This window comes from Paramisgurnus dabryanus, chromosome 7, assembly GCF_030506205.2.
Source record: "Paramisgurnus dabryanus chromosome 7, PD_genome_1.1, whole genome shotgun sequence".
NCBI classification, from domain to species: domain Eukaryota; kingdom Metazoa; phylum Chordata; class Actinopteri; order Cypriniformes; family Cobitidae; genus Paramisgurnus; species Paramisgurnus dabryanus.
This window is the reverse complement of record NC_133343.1, coordinates 36,582,611-36,609,865: the sequence shown is the minus strand read 5'-3', so window position 1 is coordinate 36,609,865 and position 27,255 is coordinate 36,582,611. Positions and strand designations below refer to the sequence as shown.

At 37.5% G+C, this 27,255-nt stretch overlaps 1 protein-coding gene across 2 annotated transcripts in view; it reads left to right on the top strand.

Annotated features, from left to right (window-relative positions):
- Window positions 1–7,915: 7,915 nt before the first annotated feature.
- cntn4 (contactin 4) overlaps window positions 7,916–27,255 on the top strand; it is a 201,993-nt gene continuing 182,653 nt past the window's right edge. For both annotated transcript variants that reach the window (XM_065279757.1, XM_065279756.2), the window contains exon 1: window positions 7,916–8,165. The gene's annotated coding sequence lies outside the window, so the exon portion shown is untranslated. The remainder of the gene's footprint in view (window positions 8,166–27,255) is intronic.

Genomic DNA, 27,255 nt, shown 5'->3' with positions numbered 1-27,255 from the left:
GATATATTTCATTCTGATACTCGAGTCTCAAATAGATTGTTAATTACGGCGAATGATATTATTGTACGAAGGCACTCCATGCTAATACCTCTGTGAAAAATTCCAACAAGAGTACTCAGAATAGATATTTTCACCGTGGGTCTTGTTATAAGCCAGCGAATAGCGTCTACCTTCTTAAGAGCTAAAACAAGACAGCATTTACTGTAGGCTGAACCGGCAAAGGAGCTTTGTAAAAGCTGAATAGATGAGGTTTTCAAGAATGGGTAAATGGAGAAGCCGGTTAAAAATAAGCAGGCGTAATAAAGTCAGCAAAATCAACCCAGACGGGTTGAGTGGGACTGGTGGAGAGGTTCAGTATTATCCTTAAGGTTTTATTTAATGACCTACAGACATTATTCTAGTTTTTGCACGACTATTTACCAAATATAAAAATGAATGCGTATGAAATATTGATTTCAGCTCAATTGTGTTATTATGTGAGAAGAAAGAGAATATGGCGTGCTAGAGGAGACATGAAACTGCATTGTGCAGCAGGAGAGGGACAACGATCTTTACTCAAAAATATTTGACAGCAGAATCGACCAATCAGGATTGATAAATTCAGAGAGCATTCTAATAATGCGTGACACATCCTCATGCAATTCTGCTTACTCTTTTATTTTTAATGATCCTGTAGCTTTATTGGTTGAGAAGTGCATTTACAGCACAAAGGTTTTGGGTTCGATTCCCAAAGATAATTTATGCACAAAGTGTCTGCCAAATGCATGAAAATGTAATCCCCATAAATTTAATCAGACATGTGACTTCTCAATTAAACACGAGATGCAGATGACCCCCTTTCGTCCGCTTTGACCCTGCTAACTTTCTAGATTTGTTTTGCTTTGCTGTCAATCCAAACTATTGTGTTACTCAACGCGCTCCGTCAAGAGCCGTAATGTAATTCTGAATGGGAAGGAAACAGTTCTCATCATTCAAAGCGGCCCTGCGGTCATTGATAAAAAGGGCCGATAACTTCAAGCTTCCTGTGTATTCGAGCCTAAATCTTCTCTTCCTGAAGCAAACCCGGCTAATGTTTAAAACTACTCTGCAATCTATACGACGCTTTCAAATGCACCAGCAGCTCCTCTCCAATCATCATTTATATTCTTTATTACATTGCACAGTTTATAATCACTGTTGATCAGGAGATCTCGTCTTAATCATATAAACCCTTTAGTGGATGGGGAATATTACGTATTAATGAGCTATCGAGATTCAACAAAGCCCATGCAATCTGAATATCAATACCCTTAGATACCCACTGCATCAGAAGGTAATTGATTTACCCAAGGCCAGGACCAGAAAAGTCAACACAATGTGCAGTGTTACTTTATTTCACGCTGCAGAGATTTTTACTTAACTGGCGATCGGGCAGTCTGAGTTTCAATTCCTCTGTCCGTAAGTCATTAGTGGTTTTCGAGTGATACCAGACAGACGTGGGTCCAAGTACATAGAGCTCAGTCTGGGGGATCGTCTGAAGTCGCTGTGACAATGCTTAGCCTTGAACTCAAGGAACTCCAGGTGAGATTCAATAGGAAAGACCCTCAGAGACTAACAGCGAGAATTGAACATACTTTTAATTACTTTACAGGGATTTTGAACTATAGATCTTTAAATGTACTAAGTTGAAGTAAAGTTTTTAAAGCTCACGTAACACACGCTGTTTCTGCATTTCTGATGTTAATCTGGAGTACCTATAGAGTAGTATGACATCCTTTATATCTCAGAAGAGTCTTTAGTTTAATCAGATTTATAAAAGAAAGATTAGCTTTACCGAATCTTTCAGATAACGTACGAAAAAATTAAGAAGGAGGAGTTATACCGCGGGAGGAGCGAGTACGAGTCATGCAACAACACTGTTTTAACTTATGATTCACTACATGTTCGTGTCATTTATATAATATGCACGCGACTATTTCCAACATAAGACAGAAGTCTTACTTACCGCGTTCAACTCTTCATGACCCAGTTGGGAAAATCCACCGCATCAAACACACACGCAAAACTCCGCTGCTACCCCGGATATTAACTATATCCATTGTTTTCATAAGGCTTGATTTCTTCTCCTTACATCCAAAAACACACTTCATCTTTCGTGCCATTGTTGAGTTTTGAAATTAAACAAAGCTGTGTCGCATGATATGATGTTTGCAAGCTCTAGCGTCTCCCGCTGATTGACGGGTGGGCGGGGTTTTCCGGGGGAAGTGTCGGAGGATCTTTTTAGTTTTGGGTGGTGCTCCATTTTTAAGTCAATCCATCCATTAACAACTAATTCATACAGTTATTTATATTTTCTGTGGTGAAGCAATGGGTTTTGTAAGTAAACATTCATATTTAAAACTTTTAAACAGCGGCCGTATGCATGTTCAGGAGAAAGTTGAAGTCAGGTGGAAGGCCGACCTCGGACCCAATGTTACAAAGACTCATCGCTTCACCTAAGAATGGATTCGTTTTTGAAAGATAGATGCACTTTTGGGGGCTTTAGAAATGGGCCACAGTCCAATGCTATTATAAAGCTGAAAAGAGCCAGGAATATAATATAGCTCTGACTGTGTTTGGCTGAAAGTCATACAGCTACAGTATGATGGCTTGGGGGAGTGTTGCCAGATCCACGTAACAAAACTTGCCCAATGACCATTTAAAATTAGTCTAAAAGCATCCCAATGACTATTTACAGCTCAGATACAAACTACTAATGAAGTAAATCCATATCTATCCTGCAGAAAAAAAACATCAACATGCAGAAATAGTTTAAAAGTAGCCCAATTCAAAACTATCACGCTACTTGGGGGTGAGAAAAATATTATCAGGGTGAACTTTCCCTTTAACTTCTTTAAATAGTTGGAACCGAGAAGGACTTACTGGAACATAAACATTTAAATACTTAATTATACTGTCATTTTCAATGTTTACTCTTTCACCGCCAGCGTTTTTTTAAAAAGTTGCCAGCCAGCGCCTTTCATGATTTTCACCAAAGTTTAATGCCTTACAGAAAATTTTCTTTAAATATATAAACATACAATATATCAAATGAAAGAACAGACCCTCTGCTTTCAAAAAAAAAAAAAAAAAACGTTTCATCCTACCTTCAGTGGTTCTTTTGTAATCAGCTTTTGAATATGGGTAGGTTTCTGCAAAAACACCACATTTTGAGCAAAAAGCAGAGATAATTCCATTTTTGTGACAGACTTTTCATAGAGATCCCATTCAGAGCGATTTTTAAAACAGACACGGACATGCAGCCGCTTGCCATAGGGCAATACTTCCAGGTAGAGCTGTAATCGGGCCTTAAAAGTTAGGCCCGAAATGTCCGAAGCCCGACAGAATGCAGCCCGAACCCGAACGTACATTTAGATTGACAGCTTTTTAAAAGCCCGAACCCGTTTACAGCCCGACATTATTTAAATGTGCGCACACACACAGCTTTTGTCAAGAATGAGACATTTACACAGGTTTTAACATTATTTATTCATGACTAATAATCTACACGCCACTTGGAAGTTGAAACAAAGAAATAAGTAATCTGTAACATTGTAACATCTCATTCTAAATAGGCTTATGCAATACACTATAAATATGCCAATAAAATTATTATTTCTTAACGAATTAAATTAAGATAATACATTCTGAATTAAGATGGGTATTTGGCAATAACGAAATTAAGAGAAAGGCTCCGCGGGATTTGCATCGGCACTTCTCTCTATTAGCCTACTGCCAACATTAGTCTATATCCTCTGTCTAAATTATGTAAGACTCGATTCATATTTAGTTATACATTGAAAAACCTACTCACCAAGATTAGGCTACATGTTTTTGATGAGGAAAATCATTAAATCCACTGTAAATGAATTCAGCGCGATCCTGCGCTACTGATTTGAACTTGACCGCTCATTTACCTCACAAAGCCGGAGCGGAAGCCCCGAGCCCGCCCCGAGCCCGTGTAAAATGTTAGAAATGAAGCCCGAACCCGCCCGAGCCCGTCGGGTCCCGACGGGTCCTGTCGGGTTCGGGCAAAGATCTTCAGCTCTACTTCCAGGTTTAAAAAGTTGCGGAAGGGCGCCACCTGGTGGATATTAGAGGTATTGCGGAAAGACGGAAAAACTCGTCAATGGCGGCGAAAGAGTTAAAGAGCAACTATGGTCTGATTCACGATTTTACATTTCATTAATTGTGTAAGTGTGTATTAGTAGTACATGTTAAATGATATGCAAAAGGTACATACACATAAGTAAACAATGACATGAGTTATCGTCTCCAACATATTTTTTTTCTTGGACTACAACAAACACACGGATTGTAGGCGACGGTTTACTTCCTGGGCCTGTTGACGTAGACAAGACCAACATTATGACAATTTCTCCTGCTTCGGACTCACAGCCTGTAAGTTAACTCCTGTTAGCATTGCATTGTGACCGAATCTTTCAAACATGGTAAGGAGTATCACATAGCTGACGTCAGAGGTATTCAGGCCAATCACAACATATAGATTAGCTGGCCAATCAGGGACACATCGCTTTTCAGATCGATGAGTTTTGTACAAAATCAGTGCGTTTAAGGAAAGCAATATATCTGGAGCTACAAAAATCTACAGTATGTGAAAAATTATGTTTTTTAACCATAAACTAACCAAAACCAAACACGTAGTATACCAAATACACAAAATAATTGTTTTTAGCAATGAAATAGGTGCACTTTAAAATCCTTTAACATATCTCATCTACACTGTAAAAAGTGAAAGGTTGGATCAACATAAAACATTATTTCAATTGGTAACACTTAAAATTAAGTATTTTCAACTTAAAATTCTTACTCAAAGTGAAATTTTAAGTTAAAAAACTTTTTAAGCAAAAAACCACTGTTTTCATATTCAATATTTTCTTAGCTCAACTTAGACAAATTAATGCATAACTACAGTTTCTTTGTTCAATGCGTGCACTTAATCTTTGTACAGCGCGTCGTAAATGTGTTAGCATTTAGCCTAGCCCCATTCATTCCTTAGGATCCCAACATGGATGAATTTAGAAGCCACCAAACACTTCCATGTTTTCCCTATTCAAAGTTACATGAGTAGTTACACGAGTAAGTATGGTGGCACAAAATAAAACATGGCGATTTTTTAAGCGGATAAACATGAGAACTACATTATATATTGTTTGGTGGCTTCTAAATTCATTCCTGTTTGGATCCTAAGGAATGAATGGCGCCAGGCTAAATGTCAACACATTCACGACGTGCTGTATAAAGATTAAGTTTACCCATTGAAAAGATAGGTATGTATTAATTCGTCTCTAAGTTGAGGTAAGAACATAGTAAAATATTGAAAAACAGTGCTGTTTTCCTTGAAGTGTTACCAGGTCAGCCTTCAACCTGATTGTTTTATGTCATGAATTTTCTTTGGGTGGGCACAAAGGGATACACCCTACAGAAGGTCTAAACAGAGGCAAAACAGTCCGTTTTTTTTTTTTTTCATTTATTCATTTGTAATTTCATGAATTTTCTTAAATTTTGAAAAAAAAAGATCAACTACTGTACGTCTTTATACAGTAGGCTACTTATTTCACACTAATTTTCTTGTTTGCTTATGAGGAGTCAGTAAATATGTGTAATTTATAAAGACATATCCGTAGCCGGTCTCTCTTCAAGGCTGTAGTGCTCTTTGCTGTCTTTCCTGCAAGTTAATCCCATCAGGATTTCAATTTCACTTCTCTTTTAATTATCGCCTTCCCATTGACTATTTTAAAAAGAGAAGATTTTCTCGAATCCCACTTACTATAATTAGGGCTTATGTGCGGATAATGAAAATTTTAAGGGATCAAAGGTGGAATTCATTCAGCAGAGAGGCCTGTATCTGTTTAATTTCGTTGCCTGCGGTATAATCCAGAGATTGGTATGCAAAAGAGACTACCACTATAATTATGTAGATAAAAAAATAAACTGGTCGCCTAAATTTAATGCAGATAAACTATCAGCGGCACTGTATTTTTCCCAAAACAACTGACAGTTTACCCTGATTTAAAAGGCTGTGTTTGACAACAGGCTTGTTAGCTTGTGCCACCTAGTGGATTAGCACAATCCTCGTGGACATGATGTTACATATCTAATAACAAACGATTGATTTGCTTCCCTGACAGTATTGCTAATTGGAAATTTTGTTGCATTTAAACTTCATAGGTCCCTTCATAGTATAGACGGTTAAAACGTCCCTTCAGCTAACAGTCGATGCAAATGCAATCTGTCTGTATTGAGGATATGAGTGCCAAGCAAGATACATTTAATGTCTTCCTATTTCTCAAACAACTATGCATGTGAATTAACTCTGTTGTTTTCTTTAAAAAGCCCATGAGCCTTTCACATTTTTCTATCTTTGAATTGCACAAACATATGCAAAACAGCCATAGTCACAGGGCAGCACACCCACACCAACACATACAGTAGACATACACCTCTGTCACACTAGTGTCAAAACATGTCCCGCTCTTCCCCACGCTGTTGTGTCACACCAGACAGAGAGTGCCATTGGGAGTTAAGCATGTCAATAAGCCCCAACCATTGATCAAGACACTTACCGAACGGCTTATAAACCCCCCGGCGCAGGTGCCTAGATAGATCAGTCCTCCGATCCAACTTAATTGAGGAAAATGCGATAGCATTGGGGGAGGAGGCAGGGGAGGCTAAACTCCAATCATGACATGGAGAAATGTGATCTCATTAAAAGTGAGATAAATAATTGATCAGGTATAATGCAGCTGCTTCGTAAGGAATTCCCTTACGTTGTATTAGACAACAGTGTTTTATGATGGACTCCAGTGTTTCCTTTCAAGACCGCTCATTAGGTGCATTTGCTTTTAAGCAAGCGGTGCATGTAGCCATGTAAATGACCTCAAAATCGGTCGTGGATCTGGGTCACAGATAGCAAGGGAAACAATGCTAAACCTAAGAAATACAATTCAACTAAACACATACAGTGTGCAATGCACTGTAAAATGTTATATGAACAGTTTCCAAAGTGAAATGAACATTAAACATGAACAAGTCTTTATCTTTACAGAATAAAACTATAAAACAACAGTCTCATGCAAGGCATTCTGGGAACCAGAAATACTCATCAACCGTTTTTATTTCAAATTTTGGTTCCCATAATGCCCTACAAGCAAATAACATACATTTCTAGGTATTTTTACCTGCATGCATTTTGTCATTATAGAAATTGAACCTAACCTACAGTATAGGTGTTGCAAATGCCTTGCTCTGCTAGCGCTTGTCAGTATAGATATATGACAACAAGTCCAAAATGTTGTGTGATAAGCCATCATCTTCGAAAACCATCAAAAAGATCTATGCAAACTATAGATCCCACAATACATTAAACACAGGTTCGCTTATAGCAAGGATAAACATGCTTTGTGCCGAGCAGTTTATTTGGTACGGTCGATTGTAAGGTGTCAAGATCCATCACAATCCAAGAGTTGTTTACCAACTTTCGTATCTTCATTGTTATGGTAATAGTATTAAGGACACGTTTGTTTACATTTTGCATGCCCTTGGGCCACCAGCCCAAGTCAAATCTAGGTCTCTAAGGAAAACTACAACTAGGTTACTCATTTAAACCATTTCCAATGAAATAAGACATTTATATAGCCTTATACTGTAATGGGGCAGATCAGATGCATTAGATGCATTGGCTTTTCTATCAATAGCCATACATCCTATCCTGGTTTTCAAATGCAAATGAATAATGCATGCATCTTCTCATATTTTACTGGAAGTTTACATCCCTGTCACATCAGCCGTGCCCTCGCATCCCTCGTGTCAGATCCACGGTCCTTCGTGACACAAAGATGCTGATGCTTCAGACTCTTTGGGAGCACACAGCATGTGGGAGGTGCCCACCCCGTGCCACTCGGAGCAGCGCGAGGCTCAATGCTGATGCGTGAATCAGCGCGAGGATAGCGCGATACGATACATTCGGCTTAACGGCGGCGCGCGCGTATTTGTGGCGAGACTGGCTACTCAGCGTCGGGTTTTGGAGATTCGCTCTTATTTATTCAGGCGACCGGGAAGATCTGGTTCCGCTCGGATGCGCGGTTCACTGAGCCTGAGGAAGGGACGGGACTCGATGTATCATAGTAAGTGCGTCTTTACTTATCAGCTGTGCATTGCTGTGTACTTACAGACCCATTAGACTGAACTCGGGTTTATAATGCTGCACTTCATCTAAAGGAGAGTTAGTATGATGCTGCACCTTTCGTTTCTCGCATGGTGACACGTTTTCTTGAGTCTTATGAAAGGGGAAAAGGACAGACTTTCACTTTGCACCTTTACGCATTTGTATACGACAGCCAAAACACTGAAGATAGATGTGTAAATGTTACTATTGGTGTGTACTGTGTAGTAGTAATAGCAATACAATTATCACTAGTAATAGTAATACAATTATCACACGCAATATGCCATATTCAGTAAAATAATGCATTTTTTTTTTTTATATTTGTTTTTATAAGTTATTCGTGTAATACAACGATAAAAAAATTGACACAACTGAATGTGACACGCAGGGAAATGATCGTTTCTGTTGACTTTTCAAACCTCGAGCCCGAATTGATCTTACTTACCGAAACCGCCGGTGATGGCTTGCGTACAGAGCGCATTAACGTCAGGACGGGTGTGCATTACCGACGCTTGGAGACATGTTGCGCCGAGGTTAATGATCTGATCTGCCCTGACTTTGATTCGGTTAGAGAGCCTCGTGTGCTGGAGACTGGAGCCTCCCTCCACAGATGTTTATTAATCCCCTCCATCGCTTAATCCGCCCGGATTTTCTGATTATTGCTGTCCGCTGACTCCATAAACCACTCAGAATTTATTTCTTTATTTCCTCTCTGCATCACATGTTAAAATTAAAGTGATAACTTATTCGCCCTTCGGTTTATTTCAAAATGTCATCTACCGTCCCAGCTGTCTGTTTCACTTGGTACATTTGGGTGTTGTTGAAATTTAAATAACATTGAACTGTGCAAAGACGCATAGATTTTTGCATGAGGTTGAATACTGTGGACTTCAAGGCATCTGTCGCTCACAGACTGCAGCTCCCTGTATTGGTTTCAATCTCATCTTGTCTGGTGGCCATGCAGATGTGGTTTTATATGGATCATATTTAAATGGTAATCACAGGTCAGGAGATGTCAACCCAGGATATGTTATACAATCATTTTTGGGATTAGATTATGCTTTCTGGCTTTTCTTTTAAAGCAGCCTGGTTTGTTTTCACATCACTTTTCGAAGCAATTACTGTAGGTGTAATTGCATGCATTTCAGTATTTTGTATTATATATTAGACTAACAGCTGCAGTATGCATTGTCAAAACATTGCAGATGGGGAAATATGTGGCATAATTTGTTGTTTTATATATTTTTCCTTTGGAGTTTGATAGCCTTCTGGATAATTAAAGCTTTTTTGTTGGGTTTCAAAAAGTACCTTTAACATACACAAAATCTTTTGGTTGAGGCTTCTTTGGGTACCCGGATCGCTGCAAAGACCTCTTTAAGCATCCCTTTTTTTGTTAAGACTATTATGTTGGGAAATAGTTATCAGGGTTACATCAAGAAGAAAGTGTGTGAGAGAGAGAGACATAGATAAAGACAGTAAGAGATAGAGAAAGTGTGCTTTCATGCTAAAAGTGCAGCAGCGTAGCAACCTGTCAGAAGTGATGTAGTGCAAGTGACATTAAAAAGATTCCAGGGTGGTTGCTTTTAGGCGAACGTCATAAAAATTTAATCGGATAGTTTCTGCTGGCAGAAGTATAAATGAACTGCATCCAGCAGGACACTTTTGTGTAACGTCTGCATTTTGGGAGCTGTCTAAGAAAAGTTACCTGGAAAAGCACCTCTCATTATGTGAGGTTTTGTAGTTCATGCGCATGTGGAGGCTGAAGCACTTTTTAAACATGTTACTTTTGTAGGGTATTTTAATTGGCAAGAATCACAGACTAATACTTACAACATGGTGAAATTTTTTTTAGCAATGGTTGTGATTATACTAAGTGGCGGCCGGTGACTTCTTTTTTCGAGGGCGCATAATGCGAAGTTCATCACAACATGTATGTAACATGTCATGTGTGTGGTTCGTCATTTCAAAATATGTGAACCTATGTGCATAACGTGTTTTGTCAAAATAAGTGTTTGCTGCAGTTGCGTCCAAAGAGTTTATGATAAAAAATACGCTCACGTATGCCAGATACTCTCATGCATAATCAGAGTTTACTGTTAAGTGAGTGTCTTGTATTTTGTAAACGTGAGCATCTCTTTGATCATAAAGGGTTTGGACGCGTGTGCAGCAGGCACTTATTTTGACAAAACAAGTTCATGTTCTCATGACGCAAAAAAACACATAATTTGAAAAAACCCGAGCAACACACATGACACTCCGAACATTTATTTTGAATTTGCGCCCCTTGGAAGAGCAGTCACCAGCCGCCACTGATTATACTTATGATTCGTATATTGAAATATTACTTAGTATAACTCTTAGCTTTAACAAGAAATGTCTAAACCAAGTATCGTTATTAATTTGCAGTCTTGTTTTGCTGTGTTCCTTGTATTTTCCACTTCTTCTTTGCTTTGAGCTTTGCACAATACTCTTTAGGGAAATATCGACTCCCTGAAGACCTCTCTGTTGTCACAGTATCCTCCTAAGTGAGCACAACTTCTACGTCTGCATAGTCGAACGCTGTGGGCGGCCCGGATGAAAAGGCAACAAAGGGGTAACTGGGAATTCAAGTGCACGGACGCAGCTGGGCGCTCTTCAGTCGAGCAAGGCGGCATTTTGGACAGAGTCCTGTGAAGTCTGTTAGCGTCTCATCATCTAGGGTGCACAGTAAAGCCCAGCAAATAAAGACAAATGCTCGTGTCGCCCAGCTTACGCCTCCAGTAAGATGCTCCCCTTTTTGTGCTGCTCTCGGTTGGTTTTTAAAGCAAACAGCCCATTATTATGCGCAGAAAGGCTGTGGGCCCTCGATGCTTCTTTCGCGTGCGCGCATGCAGAGACTTGTAAGCCTCTTGTGTTGTATTAAGATGATTTCCAAACCAGCCGTGGAGTCTCAAAGTCAGCTTCTTTTTCTCTTCCACCCCCTTCTTGCTTTTTATCGAGAGACAGTCAGTGTTTTAGCGCCATGCTTTTGACACCTCTCTGCCATACAGAATTATTTGCATGTTTGCCAGGCATTGAAATTGATCCAGGTGACATAGCAGATCAAAGGCTTGCGTACTGACAGCACTGTGCTAATGGATCTAAGATGGCTGTCAATTAGGAAAAACAATCCCTCTGGTGCTGGGAATTATTATATCTCGGCTAGTGTGTGAACACGGTGTGTTGAGTGCACCGCACACCCAGTTACAACTGATGCATTGGGTCAGATGGTTTATTTATAGTTTTCCCTCTTCCCGCTGTAGCATTGTTGGCTAAAAGGGCAAAGGAATCGAATGTGTGTTCAGTAAGCTCGTATCTGTGAACTTTGGGTTGTTGTTCATATCGCAACATGTTCTGTATTGGTGTGAAGTTCAGGAAAGCTGACGGCACAATAAAAAAGAGGTCTTTTTCACACTATTGCACCTTTTTTAAGGGTTCAGGGCCGTAACTGAAAAAGTGTTACTTCAGAGCTTCAGTACTGTAATTATGATGAGATCCGAGTGTTTGGTGAGAAATTGCATTGGGGAAGCTGACCGGTTTTTGTAGACAGGTGTAAATGTAGGGTTAGGAATAGTTGGGGGACATTTTTTTCTCAATGTTTGCCACAAGCAGTTACTGTTTCAGCAAATAAATCAAATCACCAGGGGTGTGTTTTGTATAGAGCTATACTATATGCATGTGCTTCTCCGTGTAAAGCAAATTTTTGGGCAAATATTCAAAATACTGTGTGGTGAGGAAAAGTGCCAGTGTTTAGTCAGCGTGCCTCCAAAAAAACCCATTAAAACAGCACTTTTCTTTTATTCTGCTGTTATTTCTGCCACTTAATGTCTCCGAGCTGTATTTTTGAGCTCCCTGGTAATGTAATGATCCTCATACATGATTGCAAGTAGACTTGTCACAAACAGAGCTATCATTCATTTTAATAACAGCGCCGTTGTGCCTTTTTATTACGCCTTAATGTCCAGTTATGGGAATGGACTTGTGAACTGCTTTTATTTTAGACAATTTCGCGTAGTTGCAGACACAATAAAACTATTTTTATTTTATTTTTGGATTCCATGGAAATTCACCTCATTTTTTATGGATGTAACATTATTGAGTTACCCTGACAAAAAGTATTGTAGAATTGGTGGCATCAGATTGTAATACTATAGTAAGTCGCTAAATATACACATGCATACTGTAAAATGGTCCCGAGCTGTCACTGGGGCAGTACCCTTTAAAGGGCCCTAATATGTACCATGTATACAATATGGACCTCTGGGGTACAAATACGAACTCTTAAATACTGTCAGTGTACTTATAGTACAGCCTGGTGCACTGCTTTCCAAAACAAGAAATATCAAACTAGTTGGTATGATTTTGTAAACGCAGGGATGATTTATGTAAATCAATAAATGCAAATTTTTATTACTGAAAGGGAAGTTTAAAAATTGAAGAATGATTTAATAACCAACACATCTGTCTGTAATAATGGTTGGTTTGAAATTAGTTCAGACCCAGTGAACTGTAAATCTTATGTGCATTTATTTAATGCGTTACAGACCTATTGTCTATTGTTGCTTATGCAATCATGCTGCAACATGACTTTACCTTTGGGGATACGGCTAATTGTGGGTTTCATTAGAGAAGCATAACATGATAAGACAGTTACGGAGCAATTCGCTGTGTGATGCCGTTCGCATTATTTACCATTAATATTTTCACTTACAGTTCTTCCCTTTGGTAAAATGAATGTGTCAGATTAGGCTGGTTTATACTGTATAATGAGCATTCATAATGGGCATGACGGGGAAATTGTTTAATCAGCAAAGTGCCGCCCAAACCACATGGGTGTGTCACCGAGTGTTTATGGGAAATCTACTGTATGACAGTCTTCTGGGGAGTTCATATGGTGCTAAAAACGTAGCATTGTTCGGTACAGCATGAGTCAGCTTACATTTGCATTGCATTTACATTTATGCATTTGGAAGATGCTTTTATCCAAAGCGGCTTAAAGTGCATTCAAAGTAGGCTACACATTTTTCCAGTACTGTACCGTATGTGTCTCCCAAGATCGAACCCATGACCTTTAATTGTTATTGAAAGATTATTGTTAAATATATGACTTGGGGCCAGATTGACTGTTTTTACTATTTTACTATATCTATACGCAATCTACTAGGAGCTGCGCAATTTAGTTTAGGTTCGCAAATAAGCAGAGCTGATGGTCCTCAGGTGCGGGTGATCTAATAACGCCTGATGCACTTGAGTTTAGCACCACGGACATCGCAGCTAAAAATGTGGGGTGTGAAATCCCAGCTAACGAAGCCATATGTTTAGAAGAATTTTTTGACTTCTCCTTGTGACTCCTCTTTTATTTCCTCCAGCAAATAAAAAATTTAATTGAAAGATTATTGAAAGATTATTGATTATTGAAAGATTATTGTTAAATAGATGACTTGGGGCCAGATTGACTTTTTTACTATTTTACTATATGCAGGGTATTTACAAAAATTAAATAACACAAGTGCAGCAGCTTATTATGATCAACGCAATCTACTAAGAGCTGTGCAATTTAGTTTAGGGTCGCAAATAAGCAGAGCTGATGGTCCTCAGGTGCGGGTCATCTACCAACGCCTGATGCACTTGAGTTCAGCACCACGGACATCGTAGCTGAAAATGTGGGGTGTGAAATCCCAGCTAACGAAGCCATATGTTTAGAAGAATTTTTTGACTTCTCCTTGTGACTCCTCTTTATTTTCTCCAGCAAATAAAAAATTAAATTGAAAGATTATTGATTATTGAAAGATTATTGTTAAATAGATAACATGGGGCCAGATTGACTTTTTTACTATTTTACTATATGCAGGGTATTAACAAAAATTAAATAACACAAGTGCAGCAGCTCATTATGACCAACGCAATCTACTAAGAGCTGTGCGATTTAGTTTAGGGTCGCAAATAAGCAGAGATGATGGTCCTCAGGTGCGGGTCATCTACTAACGCCTGATGCACTTGAGTTCAGCACCACGGACATCGGAGCTGAAAATGTGGGGTGTGAAATCCCCAACCTGATCTCACGAATTTCCGTAGCATAGTCACGGAATTTTTTGCTCATTTTTCCGTGGCATTCTCACGGATCTCCTCATATTTCCGTGGCCCTGCCACGGACTTTCTTTTCCGTGGCATTCTCACGGATTGGTTACTCAACTGTTTTGTCCTATTTTCTTACCATTGTCGCTTCGGTTTAGGGTTAGATTTACATAAAATGACATCCCTACCCAAACCCAACTCTAACCCCAACGCCAGGCGACAATTGATTAAAGTTTAGAAAATATAAAAGAATACATCAAAAAAAATAGTATAAACCAATACTTAAAGTGAAATACTAACGCAAACACCAAATCTAACCCTAAACCGAAGCGACAATGGTTTGAAAATAGGAAAAAACAGTTGAGTAACCAATCCGTGAGAATGCCACGGAAAAGAAAGTCCGTGTCAGGGCCACGGAAATATAAGGAGATCTGTGAGAATGCCACGGAAAAATGAGCAAAAAATTCCGTGACTATCCCACGGAACTTCGTGAGATCATGTTGGAAATCCCAGCTAACGAAGCCATAGGTTTAGAATAATTTTTTGACTTCTCCTTGTGACTCCTCTTTTATTTCCTCCAGCAAATAAAAAATTAAATTGAAAGATTATTGATTATTGAAAGATTATTGTTAAATAGATAACATGGGGCCAGATTGACTTTTTTTACTATTTAACTATATGCAGGGTATTTATAAAAATTAAATAACACAAGTGCAGCAGCTCATTATGACCAACGCAATCTACTAAGAGCTGTGCGATTTAGTTTAGGGTCGCAAATAAGCAGAGCTGATGGTCCTCAGGTGCGGGTCATCTAACGCCTGATGCACTTGAGTTCAGCACCACGGACCACAGCAAATAAAAAATGTAATGGCTTGGCAAACAATATTTTTAAATAATATGTTCCTCAGGCATATGTTCCTCTGTTACATGTGGAAAAAATCCCATTTCTCTGGATCATGCACTCTCTGATCTCTGTGATGCATCCTCCTATCTGCAACAATTGCAACCATTTCAAGCGCAAAATGGTTTGAGACATGTTTTTTTTTCTGCGTTAAATAATTGCACAAATACCAGTAATATCACACCGCAAAAATGTGTAAAACGCTTTGCGTAAATCATTTACAAACTCCTCCGAAAAATGTTGTGTCTGAAAAGGAAAACTATGTAGAAATGCATATGCATTAGGGTCAGTCGCTGGTGGTTTGCACTTGCGCAAGCTGTTAGTAAATCTGGCCCTTGTCTATTTCTGTTGTTACACAATCTCATTGTAATACCTATTTTATGAGGTTGCTAATTCGTACCTTCATACATCTTTTTCATTAGTTTAAGTATGAACTTCTTTCGCCCTAGTAATGTTGGGATTAGAGGTGGGGTTTAATTTGTTCTTTTCTATGAAATTGGACGTTTTTGCATCATTTACATTGACTAATTCATCCGAAATTGCCATAAAATAGGTACCCATCAAGAAATAGGCATCATTTTACTATCTTGGTTGACTAAAGAATTGACATTGTCCGGCTAGGAGTAACCCACTTCTAGCCAAAATAAACTTGAATTTGGTTATGTCATTTTTGCCAAAACAACTTACCACCTTTGCACCATTTAGGCAAAGTCAACAGTGATTACACAGTGTTGTTTTAGCCTCGACGTCAAGGCTGTGTTTGGATGACGTCTTTAAAATGCAAAATTGGGGACATTTGAGATCAGGTTGACCTATCGTATAACTTTAGAAAACTTGGGGTATTCTGAAGTTGCATGTGAAGTCTTCTTTACTGTTCCCAGGAAAAAATAACAACTTATAATATAAAAATAATAAGTTCATAATACAAGTTTTATACATTTTAATGTATTCTATTAGGCTAGAGTAATTATGCATTGCTGCCCACAGTGCTGTACTGTTGATATGAATCACTATAGCTTGACCCATTAGTGGTTAATGCATTGAGATGGAAAATGTGAACAACATTATGGCACATCATTTTTTAGTTTATTGCCCCTCTTATTTGTCCATTATTTGAAGTATGCCATAGTAACAGAACAAATCTTAATTGCTTATTGACATAGAACTGAGCAAACCGTTACACATTGTATAACAACGTATTTCTTCTGTTAGATATTGATTAGATGTTGGTTCGGGTTTATTTAATAAGCAAGTCCTTCATTGCTCATCAAAATCTGAATTATTACAGTAATATTTCAAATGACCTCTTCTTAATGTGTTTCTTTGTAAATAATTGCTTTAATTTTTTTTTTATTGTAAGCATTTTTAACAAAGACTATGTTCAATAAAGCATCCATGAACTAATAATAAGCTGCAGAAATACGCATTAATTGCCATGTTTTAGAGAGCGCTACTATAAATTATATCTGTTATCACTGCTTTATTGGGTTATTCGATATCCCTGCCATTGTGTGTGTCCTCACACGGCTTCACAGACATGAGAGATTACTCCAATTTTCTGAGCACCTCTGACAAATTGTTGCTCTGAAGCGAAATCCAGGCCTTCACATAGAAACGTGCGAGCCTTTTACTCCAAATACGTAATTTTTAGCTTTCAAAAAAAAAAATGTCTCGGAAGGCTTGAGGCGATTCATGAAATAATAATCTCCCGGTGGCTCGGGTCTGTGAAGTAACAGGCCAATTCTCCCACTAAAAAAAGCTTTGAATTATATTAACATGTTGGATCGGCTGTCTCCTCGTCGAAGTTGGCCAGATTAGTTGCCTTGATGTGAATTGCAGTCGGGGTTTGATAATGTATCAGGAGTTGATCTTGATTTGACGTTATGACAGAGTGCCACAGAGAATTTCTTTGTCATATGTTGGATCCAGGGCTTGAGTTTTCTAAAACCCACAATTTAGACAATATGTGCAAAAAAGGACATTTAATACATGCATTGAGGGTGAAAATGATGGACTGATACTTTAGGAAATGTTACTACTATTTTATGAGGTGGGTTATTTGTATGAATGTGTACGATATCATTCTGCAGTAGTTTTGCTAGTTTAAAGTCACAATGAAATTGAAATAAAAAACTTTAATATTTTTGGAATATTGTGGATTTTTTTTTTTTACAAATGACTTTGAAAAAATCAATGATCTCTCTTTACTTCCAGTCACAAGGGTTGGTGGGAGGGTGGGGGAAAATGCAGCAATTAGCAAATAGCAACATGACCCAACTTCCAATGATCCAATCAATTCTCAATGGACAAATTCAAGTCCCCACCTACCTTTATTCTCCTTTCAGAAGCTGTTTCACTTGGATATATGTTAGACAGGGAAAATAAGACAATCTCTACTTCTGTTTCAATGTGACTTTAAAGGAATATTCCATTTTCTTAAAAGAAAAATCCAGATAATTTACTCACCACCTGTCATCCAAAATGTTGATGTCTTTCTTTGTTCAGTCCAGAAGAAATTATGTTTTTTGAGGAAAACATTGCAGGATTTTTCTCATTTTAATGGACTTTAATAGAGCCCAACATTTAATACTTAACTCAGCACTTAACAGTTTTTTTTCAACGGAGTTTCAAAGGTCTATAAACAATCCCAAACGAGGCATAAGGGTCTTATCTAGCAATACGATTGTCATTTTTGACAAGAAAAATGAAAAATATGTACTTTTAAACCACAACTTTTCGTGTAGGTCTGGTCCAGCGCGACCTAACGTAAATGCGTAGTGACGTAGGGAGGTCATGTGTTACATATATAAAACGCACATTTGCAGACCATTTTAAACAATAAACTGCCACAAAGACATTAATTTGTATCAGTTGACATACAACAACGTAGCAACGGTCCTCTTTAAAAGATGCTTGTAAACACTGGGGCGGAGTTTCGCATTCGTCCTCTGTGACCTCTTGACCTCTTGACGTATTGCGTGGGGTCAGCTGGCGCATCACGAACGGATCTACATGACGAGAAGTTGTGGTTTAAAAGTGTATATTTGGTATTTTATTGTCAAAAATGACAATCGTTTTGCTAGATAAGACCCTTATGCCTCGTTTGGGATGGTTTATAGTCCTTTGAAACTCCGTTGAAAAAAAAACGTTAAGTGTTGAGTTAAGTATTAAATGTTGGGCTCTATTAAAGTCCATTAAAATTAGAAAAATCCTGCAATGTTTTCCTCAAAAAACATAATTTCTTCTCGACTGAACAAAGAAAGATATCAACATTTTGGATGACATGGTGGTGAGTAAATTATCTGGATTTTTCTTTTAATTAAATGGACTAATCCTTTAAGGGGTGCAGCTTAATTATGTGTGATGTTATACGAATTCTTACAAATTTGCCACCTTGTTTATTCGGGTTAAATAAACACCTCGTAAGAAGCATAGGTGCCGAACTGATTTCTATATAGCTGTTTATTTTATTTTACAAGAAACATCATAACGTTTGTATCGTGACCTAGCAATTTTCATTTAGACGCAAATGATTGTCATGACATAAATAAGTTAAATTACTAAAATGCTATTATATTATGACGATAAAAAGCATTGTAATAAATAGCATAAAGAGCTGTATTCAATATTCAGACAATAATGTTTTTTTATATATATATATATATACTGATTATATACTGATTGAATTGCAATATGTTTGAAGCATGCAGACCTTTATTTTGAAATAATGATTTTACAAGAGTATGCATCTTAATCTCAAAGTGATTTGCATTTAAACGTGGTCATTATGTATTTACGTATAATTATGTTCGATTACAAAGCTGGAGAGCAAGTCTGTATTGGTTTGGGCAGTCTGGCTGGCAAACAAACAAGGCTGCTTTCTACAAGATTCTTTAATTGATTAGCTAATCCGGCTCATCACTGACTCAGTGCTAAATAGTTTGAGAAGCACAAGAATTTGTATTGTTCCTGTGATTATGGTGATGTCACGGTAATGTTGTTACGCCGTTGATGTCATTATCGCTCAAGGCTCGGGCTGTTATTTGTCTTAGGCTGTATTATATGACAATATCAAAAGCCTTTATGTGACAGCGCGCTGGATTATGAGCACAGAGTTGTATTGTTGCATCCTGGGGGTATAAAGGGTTAATAAAATAAAACTTTACGAGCGCTGGGGTATCAATAGATAAACACAGTGGATGATGTAATGTATTATGAAGTATTGTGAAATATATGTTTGCGACTGTGAAATAACATTCAAAGCTGCGTGCACACGTCTCTTTCAGTGAAGTCGTTGTGAGGCGTTCCAAATTCTGGTTGTCCTACTAACAAAAAAAAAAGAGTATCTGTCCTTTTATTGATGGAAGACGACTGACTTGAACCCCACTGCTTAACTCCCATTGGTAGTCGTTCTTAAAAAGTCGCTTCTCATTTGCATAAAGGTAAATTTGTCTAAATTTTGTTGCATAACTCAACACGCCCACTTCCTGTCGCCAATGGGCACTGTAACTCATTATAAAAAAAATTATAATAAAAGTATCTGTCCTTTTATTGATGGAAGACGACTGACTTGAACCCCACTGCTTAACTCCCATTGGTAGTCGCTCTTAAAAAGTCGCTTCTCATTTGCATAAAGGTAAACTTGTCTAAATTTTGTTACATAACTGAACACGCCCACTTCCTGTCACCAATGGTCACTGTCGCCCATTATAAAAAAATTAAATAAAAATAGTATCTGTCCTTTAATTGATGGAAGACGACTGACTTGAACCCCACTGCTTAACTCCCATTGGTAGTCGCTCTTAAAAGATGCTACTCATTTGCATAAAGGTAAACTTTTCTAAATTTTGTCGCATAACTGAACCCGCCCACTTCCTGTCGCCAATGGTCAATGTCGCCCATTATAAAAAAAATAAAAAGACTATCTGTCCTTTTATTGATGGAAGACGACTGACTTCAACCCCACTGCTTAACTCCCATTGGTAGTCGCTCTTAAAAAGTCGCTTCTCATTTGCATAAAGGTAAACTTTTCGAAATTTTGTTGCATAACTTGAACCCGCCCACTTCCTGTCGCCAATGGTCACTGTCGCCCATTATAAATTTTTTTATAAAAAGAGTATCTGTCCTTTTATTGATGGAAGACGACTGACTTGAACCCCACTGCTTAACTCCCATTGGTAGTCACTCTTAAAAGACGCTACTCATTTGCATAAAGGTAAACTTTTCTAAATTTTGTTGCATAACTGAACACGCCCACTTCCTGTCGCCAATGGTCACTGTCGCCCATTATAAAAAATTAAATAAAAAGAGTATCTGTCCTTTTATTGATGACAGACGACTGACTTGAACCCCACTGCTTAACTCCCATTGGAAGTCGCTCTTAAACGACGCTACTCATTTGCATAAAGGTCAACTTTTCTAAATGTTGTTGCATAACTGAACACACCCACTTCCTGTCACCAATGGTCACTGTCGCCCATTATAAAATAAATAAATAAAAAGAGTATCTGTCCTTTTATTGATGGAAGACGACTGACTTGAACCCCACTGCTTAACTCCCATTGGTAGTCGCTCTTAAAAGTCGCTTCTCATTTGCATAAAGGTAAACTTTTCAAAATTTTGTTGCATAACTGAACACTCCCACTTCCTGTCGCCAATGGTCACTGTCGCCCATTATAAAAAAAAATAAAAAGAGTATCTGTCCTTTTATTGATGGAAGACGACTGACTTGAACCCCACTGCTTAACTCCCATTGGTAGTCACTCTTAAAAGACGCTACTCATTTGCATAAAGGTAAACTTTTCTAAATTTTGTTGCATAACTGAACACGCCCACTTCCTGTCGCCAATGGTCACTGTCGCCCATTATAAAAAATTAAATAAAAAGAGTATCTGTCCTTTTATTGATGACAGACGACTGACTTGAACCCCACTGCTTAACTCCCATTGGAAGTCGCTCTTAAACGACGCTACTCATTTGCATAAAGGTCAACTTTTCTAAATGTTGTTGCATAACTGAACACACCCACTTCCTGTCACCAATGGTCACTGTCGCCCATTATTAAAAAAATAAATAGAAAGAGTATCTGTCCTTTTATTGATGGAAGACGACTGACTTGAACCCCACTGCTTAACTCCCATTGGTAGTCGCTCTTAAAAGACACTACTCATTTGCATAAAGGTAAACTTTTCTAAATTTTGTTGCATAACTGAACACGCCCACTTCCTGTCACCAATGGTCACTGTCGCCTATTATAAAATTGTTTATAAAAAGAGTATCTGTCCTTTTATTGATGGAAGACGACTGACTTGAACCCCACTGCTTAACTCCCATTGGTAGTCGCTCTTAAAAAGTCGCTTCTCATTTGCATAAAGGTAAACTTTTCAAAATTTTGTTGCATAACTGAACACGCCCACTTCCTGTCACCAATGGTCACTGTCGCCCATTATAAAAAAAATAAATAGAAAGAGTGTCTGTCCTTTTATTGATGGAAGACGACTGACTTGAACCCCACTGCTTAACTCCCATTGGTAGTCGCTCTTAAAAGTCGCTTCTCATTTGCATAAAGGTAAACTTTTCAAAATTTTGTTGCATAACTGAACACGCCCACTTCCTGTCACCAATGGTCACTGTTGCCAATTATAAAAAAATAAATAAAATGAGCAACTGTCATTTTATTGATGGAAGACGACTGTCGTGAAGTCCACTGCTTAACTCTCATTGGTAGTCGCTCCCGAATGTCCCTCCTTATTTGCATAAAGGTAAACTTTTCTTAATTTTGTTGCATAACTTGACTTGCCCACTTCCTGTCGCCAATCGGTCACTGGTGCTCACAACGCCACAAGTCGCCAAGCTTCCAATTGGACTATTATAACTCAGCATTTTTTAGAGTGTACTTTAAATATATATATATTTTTATTACATCACTTTAAATAAAAGTAACCTTGGTACATTGCTTTGTTACTTTGTAGCAAGCTGAGCTTTAATTCACTGCACCCTTTCTAGTAGTCTCTGCAGTGGCTGATGCTTTTCAAGAGTGGGAACGTTGAATTTTAAGTCTGGTAACTTTTATGAATATGTTTTTATGAAGCATAACCATACAATATATTCTGATGTAATCCCGCTCTTACATTGTGTTACGTTTATTGAGACAAAATAAATGAAAAGCTCCAGTTAATGGTATTAAAATAATATAGGCTTATTATAGACTTCCCTCTTGTAAACACAGACACTGTATTGAAAGCAGCACATAATCCATTCAAATGCGTAATGTTTCTGGTTATTAAAATTCAAACAGACATTTTATATCAGATGCGGTCACAATGGACTTATATAAAAGGGAAATTACTCATCATATGCAAAAGCTATATTTGTCCTCCTTTGACCATTTTAAAGTAGTTAAGTTGATCATTATTCTGATACAAGCACACTGGAGGATAAAACATAAGTTTACACTGTAAGCTCTTACGATATATTTATTTGTATTACATATTTAACACAGTTTTGCTGTGTTAATCACTTCAGTTTGCACTTAAACTGGCAACCTTAAGGTTGCAAGCTCAAATCTTTAAGCCACGACTGCTACCTAATGTAACCACCAAACAATACATGCGAACTTAAATATAAGTTAGTATTTAAAAATTATTTTACAAATGATCTTACGGCAATTCTTTCATGCACTTCACCTGATTTTACGCTGGGGAGAGTTATTAAATCTGACCCTTTCTACCTCATATGCAGAACAATAATAGTTGAACACACAGCTGGAATATAAGATTGTGCTGTTATTTTACTCTCCATTTATACTCAATATATTATGAAGCTATTTGATTGTGAACATCATATATAATGTGAGCCAACTGTGTCGTTAATATAAGGCAAGTGAAACATACAGCTTGAAGTGTTTATTTACATAAATCAGCATAATAAGCGGATGAGTCACATTACATTATGTACTGCACAGTTTTCGGTGTTAGTAAAGTTAAATATGAATAGCTTTAGGAATGAAGATGCCAGCTACAAATCTCATCTTTTTTATTAAAATATAATAAGGTGTTTGCAAAATGAAAGTAACATTATTCAGAGGGATAGTTCACCCAAAAATGAAAATCCTGTCATCATTTACTCACACAAATGTTGTTTTAAACATGTATGGGTTTCTATCTTATGTTTCTTAACACAACAAATATATTTTGATAAGTAATGGTTGACACAGAGTTGACGGCACCCATTGACTAATATATGCACCCATTGTACCATCAATTATCAAAATATCTTTTGAAAAAAAAAAACTTATAAAGGATTAAAACAACATGCGAGTATGTACACATTGACATATGTTAGCATTGCATTTCGTCTAGACGTCTTTGTAGCCTGGCAGTGGCTTTTCTGTTTACATGTAATCTGGTTTAAAGGAAAACCTAATTGACTCAAGCCCATATTGATGCTAGTATTCTGACCTCACAGAAAGTGCAAGGTTTCATTCTATGACCTCATCGTGTTAAGTTGAATAAATGTTCATTATGATCGCTCTGCTTTCTGCACATCCATGATGCTACACAGTTTCTGCAGACTTGCTGAGCATTAGTGCTGGATTTATTGTTGTCAGCCTAAGATTCTGCTATGGCAAATAGTGTCCAGTGCACCAGAACTCAAAGCCCTGGGCATTTGTCAGCTGTCGAAGTGTGATCTTGTTTGGTAGTAAAGGCACACTGACTGCAATTTCACACTCCCAGCCACTTATAAATCTTGCAGTACATTCGAAAATATGACTTAGGTGATGTATTTATTTTGCCTTTAATGGATCTTAATGGAATCGTCCTTTTTATTTCGTATTCATCATTATATTCTGCTTTTCTTATCGGGTTCAAAAAATTTTACTTCATCCCCAGCAAACACACTGTCAGAAATGGTCCAAATTGGTCCCCAGCTGTCACTGTACACCTGCACCTAAAGAGTAGGGATACAGAATAATATATTACGGCATCATCCAATACATTTTTTAATCGGCCTGTAAATTTCTCTATTACTTACATTTTATGTTTGTAATAAAAAAGACACTCAATGTAAAGCCAAACAGACAGTAAAATTACCAATCATTACTCAGTTTTTAACATGACGTTATGTTGTGTCAAACACAACACCAAACTAGTTCAACACACTTATTCAAACAGTACTGTGAGATTTCAGATCCACATTAATTATTATGTCTTGTAAATATGTTTTAAGTACTCTAAAAGGGTATATTTATAAATATTATGCATAACAAATGTATTTTTACTTTCACCAATTTTCTGTTTGTCTCTTATTTACTGTAATAACATTTGTGTTATATCGGTCTCATATCGGCCAATCGGACGGCCATACAGCTAAACAATCGACCACTACTAAAGAGTTCATAATAGTACCTCAGAGGTACATATTGGTACCAAAGAGTGCATATTAGTACCACGAGATCCATACTGGTACCTTAATGGTACATAGTAGGACCTTTTGGGACCCCATTGACAGCTAGGGACCATTGTTTGACAATTAGACCAGACCCAATGCTTTTGTTCTGAATTAGGAATACAAAATAAAAATAATTGAATTCGTATTTCCTAATTTTATTTATCTTATTTTATTTTTTCTAGTGCAATGAGTAAGTTAATACAAAACTACTTTTTACTACTATATTTAACCCTGGAGAATCCACGGGTCAAATTTGGCCAATGCTAATTGCTGCTAATTAAAGGGTTCTTGTTTCTCCAGGATTAAAAACCAAGAACCCCATTGAACAGAGTGGACGCAAGTCAGTCCTTCCAGAAAAACTTGCAAAAACTGCGGGAACTTGCAAAAACTGCGGTTGGGGTTTGCAGCTTTTCAATGATGTTCATGTCGCGTTATTACGTCACTTCCTAACATTCCCATGACAACAGGGGACATGGTTGCGCATGTGTGAAGTAAATGCAAAAATTTTCAACTTTCTGTTAAGATATATATTACTTTTTGCTACGAAAATGCAGGGATTATGAAATCATAAAGGCCCGCATATTTTGCGAGCAGAAATCTGCAATTTATGCGGCATATTTTAAAAATGCAGCCCCCGCATAAATATGTGGACTTTGCACTGTAAAAAATAAAAAGTTGACTTAAAAAAAGTTTTACATTTTCAAGGCAACTTGCTGCACAGCTTTTTTGAGTTTACTCAACTCTTGGATGATGTAGTTCACCTAACTCAATTTACTGAGTAATGTCAACTTACACCAAAAAGTTGAACCAACTTAAACTGATTAGGTAATAAGCAAATTTCTATGTTTACTCAACTAGTGACTAAGTTGGGTAAAGAGTAATTTAGTATATCCAAATTTAACTAATCTACATGTTTTGGACTGAGGGAGTGTACACAGAAAGGTCTCATAAACAAAGTCTTTGTCTGACTTAAACGAGAGACCTTTTTGCTGTGAGGCAACAATGATGCGCGCTAACTCATTGTGCTGCCCTCTACACTGAACACACACTTCTCAATCATGGTAACAATGAACAAACATAATAATTTAAAAATTACTCTAAATACAACATATAACTAACATTAACAACATAAATAAAGCCAGCAAACATTAAAACAGTCATCTTTTTTAGTAAATATTAACCAAAGAAGTGAACATATCGCAATGCATGATGGGAACCATTCCGAACATGGTTTTTTTTAAATTGCTTGTTCAGATTACTCAGTTTGGCAAGTTGGGTGAACGAATTGGACAAAAACTTTTACATCTAAGTCCAGTCAACAAAATAATATTTGTTAGCTGAATGATTATGCTCTTTTCATTCAGTGAATAATCAACTGACGCCCTTCAACAAAGAAATCTTTGTTCAAGTTACTTAATGTTCTTTGTTGAATGAACATTTTAAAGTTGGATTTTTTACAGTGTGGCTGATTATGCATTGAATCATGCAATCGCATAATTGCGTTTTTCTGGAGGGACTGGCAAGTGGACTCGTTCTGTTACCGCTTTAATTCTGAGATATGATAAATAGTAGGCAAACTAAACAATTTATAAAGGAGTGGAGGGCTGTAAATAAAAAAACAGTGCGCATGGCCCATCTGCTGGTACAGTAATATATAGGTCCCCAAGCACAAAAGAAAAAACTCTTCGTATTTACTGTACTGTATGTAACCCAGTTTTCACAATTCAATCAATTCTGGATAAATAAAATCAAGCCTGTAAGCCTGTATAATGCAAGTAAAGCGTTTTTAACCATTGGCTTTTTGGAGAGGAGAGAGTGGTAGAAAGCATCCGACATAGAGGAGAGCAAAAAGGCATATCTGAGTAAAACCTTTGTCTGCGAATCCTATTCTGCTCCGCACATTGTTACGAGATTGGCAAAGACAGAGTGCTTGAGTCATGAAGGTTACATTCAACACAGAGAGCTCAGAAGTAGCGAAAAGACTTTTGCGCTATACTCTGCGTTGAGCCATAAGAAGACGTTTTAAGGCACTCTCTTTACTTCATCTGTTGCCTACAGCTCTGAGAAGCGGCTGTTAGTTTTTTTTCCTACATATATTCTTTTACCATCTTGAGTGCTTGTCATTGATGGAGCAATGCATGCCTGAGCTTTAGCACCCTGGGCTTCTTTCTCATTTAGAGAGAGGGATTTTCTGGGCCAAAAAAAGCATGACAATTGAGGCTTGTCACTTTAGCGACTCTTTTTGAAAACAGAAATAAATTAATGAAAGAATTGTTGACAATATACTGTAAAAATAAAAAATTGGTTCAACTTAAAAAGTAACTTACCTGATTGCGTTAAAATTTTAAGTTGTTCAACTTAAAAATATTAGTTCATAAATTTTAAACTAATATTTTTAAGTTGGACTTTTAAGGCAATTTTAAGGCAACCGGGAAGCTTAATTTGTTAAGTTGAACCAACAAATATTTTTAAAGTGTAGCATTGACCACGTTTACACGCACTCTCATATTGTACTCTTTTATCTCATGTAAACCAACGCTATCTTACGAGAATTCATACATATTATACGAGTTGGCTGATTCGTATGAATTTATACGACCACATT